The sequence below is a fragment of the Monodelphis domestica genome, chromosome 1, assembly GCF_027887165.1.
Source record: "Monodelphis domestica isolate mMonDom1 chromosome 1, mMonDom1.pri, whole genome shotgun sequence".
Taxonomy (NCBI): domain Eukaryota; kingdom Metazoa; phylum Chordata; class Mammalia; order Didelphimorphia; family Didelphidae; genus Monodelphis; species Monodelphis domestica.
Window position 1 is genome coordinate 474,784,437 of NC_077227.1, and position 13,508 is coordinate 474,797,944.

At 38.8% G+C, this 13,508-nt stretch overlaps 1 protein-coding gene and 1 long non-coding RNA gene across 4 annotated transcripts in view; one reads left to right on the forward strand and one right to left on the reverse strand.

Annotated features, from left to right (window-relative positions):
* Positions 1-13,508, reverse strand: part of KCNT1 (potassium sodium-activated channel subfamily T member 1) — a 247,956-nt gene that overhangs the window by 157,411 nt on the left and 77,037 nt on the right. The gene's annotated exons all lie outside the window — the stretch shown is intronic.
* LOC103093555 (uncharacterized) lies at positions 9,186-10,635 on the forward strand. The gene is made up of 3 exons (XR_458409.3): positions 9,186-9,255; positions 10,081-10,323; positions 10,484-10,635. It is a non-coding gene; the product is annotated as an uncharacterized LOC103093555 (long non-coding RNA).

Genomic DNA, 13,508 nt, shown 5'->3' on the forward strand with positions numbered 1-13,508 from the left:
ATGGAAAAGTGGGAGCAAACTTGAGGTGTTAAAAATTATCTTAAGCATTTGGCTCCATGTGTGTATGTGTGTGTGTGTGTGTGTGTGTGTGTGTGTGTGTGTGTGTGTGTGTGTGTGTGTGTGTGTGTGTGTAAGTAAACACTTTTAGTGAGCAAGAAAAAAAATCTCATGAAATTCTAGTTCACAGAGTGAAAAAAATGGGGGGAGGGCAGGAAAGAACTAAACATATAAATTGGGAATTCACTGATCATTTCAATTTGATAATTTGGAAATTTCTTTGAAGATCACAGGGTTTCATTTGATTTATCTTCTACTTGGCCAGCATAGGGCAACATGTTTCACAACCTAAATTATCTGTCACATAAGGGCTTCAGGGATTTGATGCTTTCATGCATGAGGTTGTGAGAATATATAAAATAATATTCTTTACTGAGGAGATCAGGGACATATGGACTCCACTTCTAGAGGGAAGACTCGTTTGATAAATGCTACCATGTTTTGGGGTAGCTGGGTGGGGTACAGTGGATAGAGCACTGGGAATTAGGAAGATTTATCTTCACGAGTTCAAATCTGGCCCCACACTGTTACTAGTTGTATGTTCCTGGGTAGGTTACTTTACCCTGTTTCCCTCAGTTTTTCATCTATAAAATGAGCTGGAGAAGGATATGGCAAACCACTCTAATAGCCTTGCCAAGGAAACTTTCAGTCACAAAGAATCAGGCATGACTGAAAGAACTGAACAATAATAAACCAAGCTTTAGCAGGATTTAATGGATTGAAAATAATTGTGGGAAGGAAATTAGGTTTTTTGCAATTCTGATGGGGATAATTTCATCATTTGGGGGAATAAAATAGATTATCAGTGCATATTAGATTAATGGGAAAAAAGAGTTTCGTACCTCTATAGAAGTGATACATATTAAATCTGATGAAGATGTCCTCCGGCAACTGTGTGAGCCTAACATAGGTGATTATCTCCAGGTGGAACAATTTTTTTCCCATGGTCTGTGAATGGTTTGTGTGGCCAGACTTGAAAATGGGCTAAGAATTTCACTATTTAAGGGTCCTTGGTCACTTGTATTATTTAGGGTTTTTTGGGTAAGCACATGGACAAGCCTTGGGATTAGCCCTAAATTAAATGTTATCATGCTCCCTCACTCCCAAGATGGAAAGAAATTCCTATTAGTGATAGTGGAATCTGGTACTCAGTAGGTAAGAGTAGTTACAACAGATAAGGAGGGCATGACTATTTCAGCTTAAGTGTTGCTATATCTCTTCTGTAGGTCTGATATTATCAAGATGGATGTGAGCCTAATCATGAGCTTTAATCATGAAGGTGATGGAAGAATTTAAAGAGATTTTAGAAACTGACTTCTAGGTAAGTACATGAACTCTGAAGGGTAAATTTCACAAGGTATATGACTTAATGGGATATTTGAACCAGTGCATTACTATTTACCAATGAGAAGCTGCCAATTTCTTTCTCAATAGGTTGATCTGTGCATAGAAAATTTCAGAGACGGAAGCATTCTTGCAGTGAGGCTTTAAAGGAACTGAATGATGAGGTCATTTCAGAAGATAACTGTACTAGGTTCTGTTATGGATGGTTCTGTACTAGAAGAGTATCATCAGAAAGTAGACAGAGCTGACACATAGAGAATGGAGTGGTAAGAAAACCCAAGGTGGGAACATATTTGAAGGAAGGACATATTGCCAGGAGAACAAGATTACTCTGCTGTCACCTGGTCATGTCTCTTTTTTTAAGCCAAGGAAGAAGGGTCCACCAATATGATATGGGTCATGAATGCAACTTACCTAAACGCCCGCAGGTCACATGAAACTGCCAGTCAATTTTCACAATCTTATGAAGCTGTCTCATCCCTTTCATTATGAGAATGAGTTGTCTAATCTGATTTAATAATCTTGGTTATGCATCAGCTATGGATAGGGGATCTGGGATAGAAAACTTGGTCTGCCCATGTATCACAACTGAAAAGAGGAATCTATGGAAAAGTCAGATAACTAAGTAATTTTTCCAGATTACCTTTTTAAATACCAGAACTCATAGTTAGAGACTAGAAGTAAAGAATGAGCCATTCACTGCTAGGATAATAGAATCCTAAGACTATTTGGGACTTTTGTGGTTTGGACTAAAGATACTTTGATTAGAGATTGAATGCTGGTGTCATTGCTTCCTTTTGGGGAGATTAATCTATGTTGTGGAAGGAATAACTGTAATTTTGGATTTGCTGCAAGCTAGAAGAGAAATCATTATCCCCTCAGAAGGTAGGCATCCCAGGGACTTCCATGGCAAATAACTGGGAGGTCATCTGCACCTTGTGCAGTCATCACCTTTAATAAATTTGATGACAATACAAGCTATTAGATTAAATTAAAAAGAGGGAGAATTAAGCATTGATAGGGATAATAAGGTTAGGGAGATGGTCACTTTGCTCCTGAAAAAAGACTAACAGGAATGGGATATTTGTTGTTTGTACACAGAGAAAACGTGATCAGGAAGCGCTGTCCCAAGGCCACTGGATTGGTTCTCAGAAGATGAGGAGCAATAAGAGAACCACAAAGTCTGATATAGGCCAAAACATTCACACTTTTGGAGGGATGATGGATGGAGACAATGCAGAGATTCGGGTCTCAGATTTTCCTGAACAACAGCTGCTGTTTACTGAAATGAAAGCATAAAAGTAATGACAAAACCGTAAACAATTATTATGGGATTGGGGCCAGAAGTTACAATGACTGCAGGGAGCAGGGGAGGCACTTTGCACTGTGTTGAGACTGATGTAACAGTTATAGAAGGTGCTGCATGACTTTCCTCAGATCAGGGAAGCAAAGGGTATTTGAGGAATGGGACAAAACACAACCCGGTGATGCAAAATTAGGATGATTTGGATCCTTGTGTTACCCTAGTAATCCTGTGAGGAAAGAGGTCCCTGGCCAGGGTTATCAATGCTAAGCAAATTAGCAGATTACAAACAGCTGAGGAGAGCCAACACCATGGACAACACAGTCAGAATCTAGAAAACTAGAAAGAAAGGCTAGAATGATGAGGCCAGTCTATAAGATGAAATGTACTAGAGAAAAATATAATATTTTATACTTGGGTTCCCAAAATTGACTGCACAAGAATAGGATGGGGGAAGTGTGGCTAGGCAACAGTTTGTGTGAATTTTTAATGTATTTGGTGAACCACAAGCTCAATGTGAGTCAAAGATGTTAATGAATGCAGAAGCCAAAAAAAGCTAACTTACTTTTTTGGACTTGGTTCTGCGATTTCGTCTGTTGGGGAGGGGAGATGTCCTAGAGTTTGGGGGAGGTGGAGCTCCATTCCTGATAGGAAAGCTAAGACAGTTGCCTATAATTTGTAATCTTAGAAAGCTCTGTGGGTATAATAAAAAGTTAAATGACTTGCTCAGGGTCACACAGTCAGCATGTGTCAGTGTTAATCTTCAAATCTCACTATTCCTGATTTTAAGGCCAGCCCACCAGCTCTCTATGGCACTGGCTCTTGACTTTATTCTGTTAAGGTATAGGATCCAGAACAAGTGATTCTGCCTGGCGAGAGTCCCTTCTGTCAGATAGATGAGAGGGGCAAGGTAGACAGAAATAGCTAGAATAAATGACCAATGAACTGATGATAGAACTCTGCCACCAAAGGGACTATTAACTTCTTGGGGTTTACTTTGCATCTAGCTTGCTCAGGACTGTTATATCCAAAAGGTACATCCTTGCTCTAGTTTGGTGCATTTGAAAAGAGTCTAGCTCTATTGTTCATCCAACTATAAAACAATATCGTCCCTAACTATTATAATTCTAGACTTGTCTGTTTTTCCTGAAACTATCATGAATGCTGCTCTGTGTAATAATTAAAATAGTTGAGGTCATAAACTGTAGTGATTAAAATAGTGGATGAGTAAATTGTGACCGCAAAGATATGTTTTTTATATTAAAAATAAAGTGGTCGCCAGGGGAATATTCCCAATTATGAAATATACCCAAGTCAACTGGGTTTTATAGAGATTTTAATTAATTACAATGAGGAATTAAAGAAAGAGAGAAAGAGAGAAAAAGAGGGAATAATGAGAAAGGGATAAGCTGGCCCTGGCCAGTCCTGGCCAACCCAGGCCTAAGCCCTAAGAGAAAAGATCAGTCAGTCCTTAATCACTCACTACAAGATCTGTCCAAGCAAGAATATAGACACCAGTTCAGCCAGCCATCCTTCTCCAGAGAGGGATTCTTCTGACTGTCTTCAAGAGATTTTCCTCAAGAGACTCTCCCAAGAGACTCCTTAGAGACTGCTTTTCAACAGACTGTCCTCTTTAGGAGACTGTCATCTCCTTATAAAGGGAATTTTCTCCTATGTCACCTCCCCTAACTTCTTAAATCTACCAACCACAGTAGCCACTTTTCAAAGGACAGACCATTCTTAGTTCACACCTGAGTAGACTAATCTTTTTGAGTAATTCACACCTGAGTAGACTAGAATCTCTGAGTAAGTTTTCACCTCTTTGCTCCTTGTAAGTTCACAAGTTGCCTGACCTTTATAGGTACTTAGCACCCTTTTGTATTAGTCCTAAAATAGGCATAGCTTAAGAACTTTTGTCCCACTATAAGTATGGGTTTAAGTACTTTTCATTGTTCAGCAAGGAGTTTCTTCCCCTAAAGCAGGCTTAAGTACTGGTGGAGTAGAGGTATTCACATTCCTGATCTAAGTAGAGTTCTCACATTCCTGATCTAAGTTCCTTCATTGCCCAAATGGAGAATGGTCCCAATGGGGAATTTTTAAGGTTTACAATCATAACCCTATGAAGTAGGGTTTGAGAATTTTTAAGGTTCACATCTGCTATGGATGGAAAATTGTGGAGAAGAGAAATAAGATAGGCAGCAAAGCTGATAGGTACATCTGTCTTTGTGTTTATTTTCATGTATGCCATTGGTCATTAAAATATTGCCATAAACTTTAGTTAGGTTTTAAGAGAGTGTGACTGTTTCTGTTCCTTGAGATTTAGAACTGGACCAACACACCTGTCAATGAAGGAAATACGGAATCTCAGGAGACTTAGAAGGTGTTCTTTTAGAGACAAGGAGCATATTGGGCCAATGATGCACATTCCAGTTTGAGATAGCTAAGGTTCTTGGTTTCTTGTGGTGAGAATGTGAAGCTGGAGCTCCATACTAGGTGTAGGCAGGGAGGTAGGGAACAACTGGTAGAAGCAATGCTCTAGAGGAGAAGCTTATGGTAATTATGAGGCACACAGGGTCAAGACAGGAGGTTTCTGATTTTAACAGTAGCTGAAGAATGTTCAGAATACCCCAACTGATCTATGGGAAACTCACAATTTTAGGGTGTAGGGAAACTCATATATGCTGCTGAATGGAGCTGAAGAAAATCATGAAACTGTGCTAAGTGGGTACACAACAAAAACACCCATCTCCCCTATCTTAAAAAAACCCATTTGATGCCTCCATCCCCATTATAATCCCATATTGCTCCCCTCTTTTATGTGGCTAAACTTCTTGAGAAGGCTGTCTGTAATCAATGGCTCTACTCCCTTCCTGACTCTGTTCTCTCTAAAGTTACTAGTGATCTCATAATTGCTGAAACTAATGCCCATTTCTCAATTCCTATTTTTCTTGACTCTGGAGCCTTTGACAACACCAATCACCTCCTTCTCCTTGATACTCTTCTCTCTAAGTTTTTTAACACTTATCTCTCTTGGTACTCTTCCTACCTCTCAGACCTCATTTTCTTAGTCTCCTTTAATGTATTTTATTTAGTTCATGCTGGTCAGCTGTAAGTGTCCCTCAAGGCTCTCTTCTAGACTCTCATCTTCTCCCTCTCTGTAATTTTATTTGGTGATTTCATCATCTCCCATGGATTCAATATCACTATGTTGATGGTTCTCAGACATACTTATTCATCCTTAACTTCCCTCTTAACCTCTAGACTTATATCTCCAATCACCTATTAGATATATCAAACTGAATGTCCTGTTGACATCTTAAATTCAAGATGGCTAGATCTAAACTTATTATTTTTCTCCCTAAGCCATTTCTTCTTTCTATCTTTCCTATTACTGTGGAGTACACTCTCAATGACTTAGGTATTCTCTGGGTCCCATTAAAAAACAAATAAACAACTTCTTCTATCTTAGAATCAATATTGAGTACTGGTTCTAAGGCAGAAGAGCAGTAAAGAGTAGGCAATGGAGGTGAAGTGACTTGCTATGGGTCACACAGTGAGGAAGTATCAGAGGCCATATTTAAACCCAGGATCATCTGGCTTCAGACCTGGCTCTTTATGCCCTTTGGGTATCATTCTTGACTCATTTGTAGCATCTTTTGTATATTCCTCCCTTAGCTCCTCTTATACTTCCATCACCTCAGTACCAACTTTTCCCCTGGACTATTTGAATAACTTTTTGGTTTGTTTCCTTGCTTCTGGTTTCTCCTCACTCTAGTCCATCTTCCACTTAGCTAGCATACTTGGTTTTCCTAAAGTGAAGAAGATCTTACTCTCCTACTAGAAATCAAATCTAGTGGTTCTTTATCACCTTTAGTATCAAATATAAAGAACTTGAAAGTCTTGTTCTTGTTTTTGCTCTTCTTCTTCACCTTCTGACTTAGAAGTTATTCTAAATATTGGTTCCAAGGAGAAAGAGAGATAAGGGCTAGGCAACTGGGTTTAAGTGCCCAGGGTTGTACAACTAGGAAGTGTCTGAGCCCAGATTTGAACCCAAGTTCTCCTGTCTCCAGGTCTGGTGCTCAATCCACTGTATAACCTATCTGCTGCTCCTTTAGAGTCTCCTTACATCTTATTCTACCCAGTATACTCTGGGATCCAGTGATGTTGGCCTCATTGTTGTTCCTCCATCAATATCCTCCATCTCCCAACAATGAGCATTTTCATTGGTTATTCTTTTGCCTGGGATTTCCCCCCTCATCATCTCTGCCTCCTGTCTTATTTTGAGCTTCTTTCAGGTCTCATCTAAAATCATTCCTTGTACAAGAAACTTTTCTTGATCACTCCATAATGCTAGTGCCACCTTTTAATTAACTATCTCTATCTTATCTGTATGGATTTTGTTTGTACATAGTAGTTTGCCATGTTGCTTCCCTCATTAGCCTGGAAGTTTCTTCTTCTGTTTTTTTTTCTTAAATAAACCTTATCTTCCATCTTAGAATCAATACTATGTATTGGTTCCAAGGTAGAAGAGTGGTAAGGGCCAAGCAATGGGGCTTAAGTGATTTGCCCATGGTTACACAGATAGGAAGTGTCTGAAACCAAATTTGAACCCAGGACCTCTCATCTCTAAGCCTGGCTTTCAATCCACTGAGCCATCTAATTGCTCCCAGGCTGGAAATTTCTTGAAGGTAGAGATTATTTTTTTTGCCTTTCTTTGAATCTGCAGGGTTTAGCATAGTATCTGATATATAGTAGGCACTTAACAAATGATTACTGACTTGCCAAGGATGAAGAGGCTGGAACTGGTTTTCCCATTTAGCAGGAAGAAACAAAAGTAATGCAACAGCATTATGTCTTATCTACTTTATAATTATTCTCACATGGTAATTTTTTTCTTCCCAAAGTCAACTGGGTGGTAAAGTGGCAGGCACCTCTAGTCATGAAGAACTGAATTAAAATTCAGTCTCTGACATTTATTAGCTGTATGACCCTGGGCAAATTACTTAACCCCTATTTCCTTAGTTTTCTTGTCTATAAAATGGGGATAATAATAGCACCTACTTTCTAGGGTTGCTGTCAGAATCAAATGAGCAAAGCCTTGTAAAATACTTAGCACAGTCCTTGGCACACAGTAACTACTATATAAATGTCAGGCTCTCATAAAAATATCACTTTTGCAAAGCAAAAAGTCTGTTAGGGAAACTTATGATATAAGCATAACTCTATGAAGTATAATGTTAACTTAAAAGTTTCCAAACTGATCTGAGGAAACTTTACCTTAAAAATCTATTATAGTATTTGTGTTTTTCTTTCTCTTGCTTGAAGAACTATTTTTTGTCATTGTTAATTGCGTTAGAAGCTTTGGAGAGAGCTACAAACTCCATAGGTACAGAGTGATAGATCAGCTATAGATAGAAAACCACCATGACTAGTTGGACTCAGGTGATGCTGACGTAGAGAAGGGGATAGTCAATCAGAAACATAATTTTTATGCAGATATTTTATAGCTTGCAAATAAGTGTAAGAAATTTAACTTTGGAATTTGTTTCTTTCTATTTGCTTGCCATTCTATTTTCATCTGGATTCCATGCATTGAATCAAAACAATTCTATTTAGTAGAATTGCTAAATTATAAAACCAAACTACTGCTAGAAATTATTATTGCTGATGAATCGTCATCCTACCAAAAGAGGGAAATTTATGGGAGTGTTTGTGAATGACATTTTGGAAGCCATAATAGTGACTCTGAGAAGCAAATCTGTTTGCTGATTAAGTCTCAGGTGGATATGTACAGAAGCAATGGGAAGGATTGGATATGTGGCCTCATGAAGGTGGTAGCTGTATCCTTCATAGGATTCTAACCTTTTCTTCCCTTGGACAGACAGCCTCCTTCCTCTTGACCATGGGGCCCGTCTCCTGTACTTCTTGGGCAACATGAAGACATACTACATGAATTGAGAATTCTGGACCCAAATTTTACCCAGGATCCAAACAGGATTAAAGAAAACTAGATATAGGAAAACAAACAAATCATGCAGAGAGTGTTTGTAATCCCAAGGCATGACACTCAATATTACATCGATTTGTTGAGCAGCTGGCATCTTTATGGTTTTGGTTTCTTAGGCAACTCCATGGTGAAAGAAAATTGGACCATAGCTGGAGTGCTGTGTTTTATTCTGGGTGCATTTTAAGGTTTACCAAGTGCTTTGCATATTTATCTCATTTGATCTTCACAACAATCCTGGTGCTATTATTATCCTCATTTTATAAATGAGGAAACTGACACATGAGAAAGGCTGGGTAAACTGCCACATAAGAATCAGTTGTAGGAACATGATAACTCTCATGCTTACTATCTTATCACTTAATTTCCATGAGCCTTAGTTTCCTCCTCTTTAAAATGATAGGGCACTTCCTACAGATGGTGACTATGTGTCTGTAACTTAGCTGAAGTCACTAAGCCCAATTATGATGAAGAGACCAGAGTGACTTTCCAAGATGTAGGGGCTACCCCATTTCAGTGGCAGGCAGGAATGAAATTTGGTGCAGGAGTAAGCTTCTACTTTAATTAGTGTGTGTATGTGTGTGTGTGTGTGTGTGTGTGTGTGTGTGTGTGTGTGTGTTTTAAATTGTCACAGATGATGAATAGTACATTTGGATAGTAGTTCTGATTTTTTTTTTAACTGCCCGATTCTCCTCCTTCCCAAATCTAACAGGGGTCCTGTATTTGGGACTATAGATTTGGGATACTTCATCAGAGAAGATGCAGTTGATACCTAGTTTGAAACTGGATTTAGAGAAAGGTCACATCCAAGATTAAGAAAATCAATTAGTGGGAGGTTGATTGGGAAGCCTGGGTTACAGTGTGAAATACTGTCAAATGTCAGATAATTCAAACTCTTTAGCCAATTGCTGCCTTCATGGTTACCTCAATTTCACTGAACTATTCTCAGCAAACATAGTGAGTCATACAAGAGGAGAGAGGGCTTTTCTAGACAACTTGGAGGAGGTTGGGAGAACTGTAGTCTGGTTTGGCCATATTCCCCTAAGCAATATGGCACAAGAAATAAATCGGATGGAGGCAGTGGATGGAGAAAGTTAAGGGATGGATAGTCCTAATGGTAGGTAGGTAGGGGTCAGACTGAGCTAAGAATTTGGCAAAAGTATCCTCCCTAAGAGAGGAGGAAACAGTGCTATATCACTCATATTTATCTTCTGGAATCTGCCTATGCATTGTAAAATGACCTGATGCACCATGGCTTCCTCACTTCCATATTTGAGGATCTGGAAGAAGTCCGACTGAATACAGCTAATGGGTTTGTTACTCTGTATGTAAAAAGAGATGGTTTCTAGGTCTTCCTTTGGATTTTCTGAAGGTATGGAGCAGACTACAGCAATCCCTGTGTTGGCGTTCAGGGGAGATAAGCAGCGACTGCATCTCTGCCCACTGTCATAGTCAAGTCTGGGTCCCAGTATTCATGATGGATTGTCCTTAAAATCCTCATGATACCTGGAGATGAGAATAGGGATAAAGGACCCATATAAAGAAAGACTAACCTCCAAGATGAGAAGATAATAGTTGGACACTTCATGAACAATTGTTTGAGTCTCCTGATCAGGTAGACTGCCCCATAATTTGTCACTGGTCCCACCTATTTTGGGATGGTGTTCCCATTTGCAATATCAACTCAGAAGGTAAAGATATCCTGGATGAGTAGATATTAGTTGGTCCTTCTCTGATAATGTGGTCTTTTGTAAGCATTCTTTCTCCCTGGACAGCACCACCACCTGCCTTCAGACAATGGTCTGAAGACAACTTCCAGACAGTGGCAAGAACCAGAGAACAGAAGGCAATGACTGGACTGGACAACAGCTTTGAACCATTTTTCTTTCTGAAATATCGATGATAATGATTTTACAAATGCCTCATACATATTTTTCTGTCTCTGTTTTGGATTGTATCAGTAATTCCTATGTTAACATGGCTTTGTGTTTGTGAGAGTGGGGTGCCTTTATGAGAACCAAAGCATGTATTTGGAAGGGGCTTCTGAGATGGTATGATACAGAATGATTGCTGTTCTTTACAAGTGCCCATAGGTTTCTTAATCTAGAATAATACATTTGAAACAAATGGTCCCTGTTCTTTTTGCCCTCTGATATAAAACAGTGATAATTTTTATCTGATTTGGTCATTTGGACTTTACCTGCTGCTCTGCACAGAGTTAATTTTCTTGGCATTATCCTTTGAATTCAGTACCTTTCAGGCACCAAAATGAATAGTCAAGGAATTAAATGGGTTAGTGAAATTGACTGGTAACTACATCCTTGTATTACTTTTGTGTGCAGCATTATTGGTTTGGATATTATGATTTTAGGAGTAGATGGGCTGTGTTTCTATTCCTCAGGATCAAGAACCAGGCTACCCTAACAAGGAAGATAATTATCTTCCTGTCCTCTGACCTGATTAGTCCATGTCTAGAATATCCGCTTAGCTCAGAACATCACATTTTAGGAAGGACATTGACAAAATATAGCACATTCAGAAGGTGAAGGTGAGGGTACTGGAGACAATGCCCAATGAGACTCCAGTGAAGGAACTGGGGATATGTAGCCTGGAGAAGAGAATGTTTGGGCATCACTTGATTGCTTTCTCTGAATATCTGAAGCACTATTAAGTGGGAGAAGAGTTTTGAACCTTTCTAAGCCTTAATTCCCTCGTCTGTAAAAAAGGTATGATAAAAGAACCTCCCTCTGATGGTTGTGAGAATAAAATGAGATATTATTTATGTGGCTCTTTGCAAACTTCAAAACTCAATATAAATGGTAGCTCTGGAGGCAGCTGGGTAGCTCAGTGGATTGAGAGCCAGGCCTAGAGATGGGAGGTCCTAGGTTCAAATCTGGCCTCAGACACTTCCCAGTAGTGTGACCCTGGGCAAGTCACTTAACCTCCATTGCCTAGCCCTTACCACTCTTCTGCCTTGGAACCAATACCCAGTATTGATTCCAAGATGGAAGGTAAGGATTAAAAAAAATAAATGGTAGCCCTTTTTTGTTTTGCTTGATTTCAGAGGGTAGAACTAGTAACAATGGGTAAAAATTACAAAAGCAAATATTTGGCTCAATGTAAGGAAAGATTTTATGATTTAATTTAATCTAATTTAATAATTGGAGAAAGTTGTCCCATAGTAAAATTGATTACCTTTAGAGGCAATGATTCCTCATTGTTGGAAGTCTTCAAACCAAGACTAGGAATCATTTGTCAGTCAAGTTACAGGTAGGGCTAGGTAATCCCTAAACCCCCTTCCAACTCTGAGGTTCTGTGTCTATATAGAAACTGAATCTGGACAGAGGGATTGCAAAGACAATGACTGAGGTCAAAAGAAAAAAAAGATGGGGGCAGGTTATTGGTCAGTGACCTAATGTTAAGAAACAGGAAGTTGGTTTTGATTTTTCCTTGTTTATAAAAGGAACACAAAGACTCAATTCAATTTTTTTCTGGCAAATTTGCAAAAATGCGAAATGTGTCTCCTCCCCCCCCCCTTCTTCCTGAATCTTTGTTGACAATTCACAGTCTTTGATTTAGGAAAATAATTTTCAAAAGATTTAGTCATAGAAAAACAGGGGTCTTCTTTCTCTCCCCAATTTTGGGGAACAATTGATTAGAGCTGCTCCCATGTCCAGATTTATGGACCTGAGATCTGCCATGGACATCCTCCTGGCCTTTTTCCTACTAAAGCTTTCTTCTCCTAATGCTATGCAAGCAGAGGGGCCAGTTTGTCTCTCACTTCACTCTTTTACCTCCTCATAGATCAGACTGTTAGTACCATTTCAACCCCACAAGGAAAATCCTGTATTAAATGCCAAAGAATTATATTTCATTATTCCCATGGGTCTGTCAGCTCATTAATTCTGGCACTACTTCTAAAGGTGCAGTATCCCTGCTGTCTCATCATATGATTTTCTTGTTCATATCCTTCCATAAATTTTCCCTAGAAAATCTACCCAATACTCTAGAGGTCTTCTTTTACCAGGAAGTCTTAATCTGAGGTCTGTGAACTTAAAAAATATTTTGATAACCATATTGCAATATTATTGCTTTCCTTTGTAATTGTACTTATTTTAAGTATTTATTCATCAAATTTCCAAAGGAGTCCAGAATTAAAAAAAAGTTAAAAATATCTATTCTATTCAAGTTGATTTAATTTATTAAATGTTTACTATGTGCTAGGTCCTGTGCAAAGTTCTGGGAATACAAATATAAGCAGAGATAAGGATGATTCCTGACATCAAGTAGTTTACATTTTAATTTAAGAAGACAAAATCGATCAAAGGATGGTGAAAGGGGGGTGAGTGGGTAGGTGGGGATGAAGGTACTTGACCAGGGGACATTGTAGAGAAAGTCCTGGAGGGTCAGGAGTATAGCCTGGAAAGGAATAAAGACATGGCTGTTCTGGGCCTCCCTCTCTAGAATATACAATATATATTACATTATGAAGGGTATCAGTGCCATACTTAAGCTATCCATTTGTTATCATTCACCTTACTAAGTAAGCCTCCTACCTTCTTTTCTGAGTCATCATGTGGTTTAGTGGATAGAGCACTGGACCTGGAATCAGGGAATACCTGAGCTCAAATGTGATCTCACTTAGTTACTAGATATATAACCCTGGGTAAACCATTTAACCTGTCTTTCTGTGCCTTGGTTTCCCTATTTATAAAACAAGAATAATAATGCCACCTTTCTCCCAGATGTTATGAGGATAACATGAGAAAATCATAAATTTTTTGCAAACCTTAAATAACT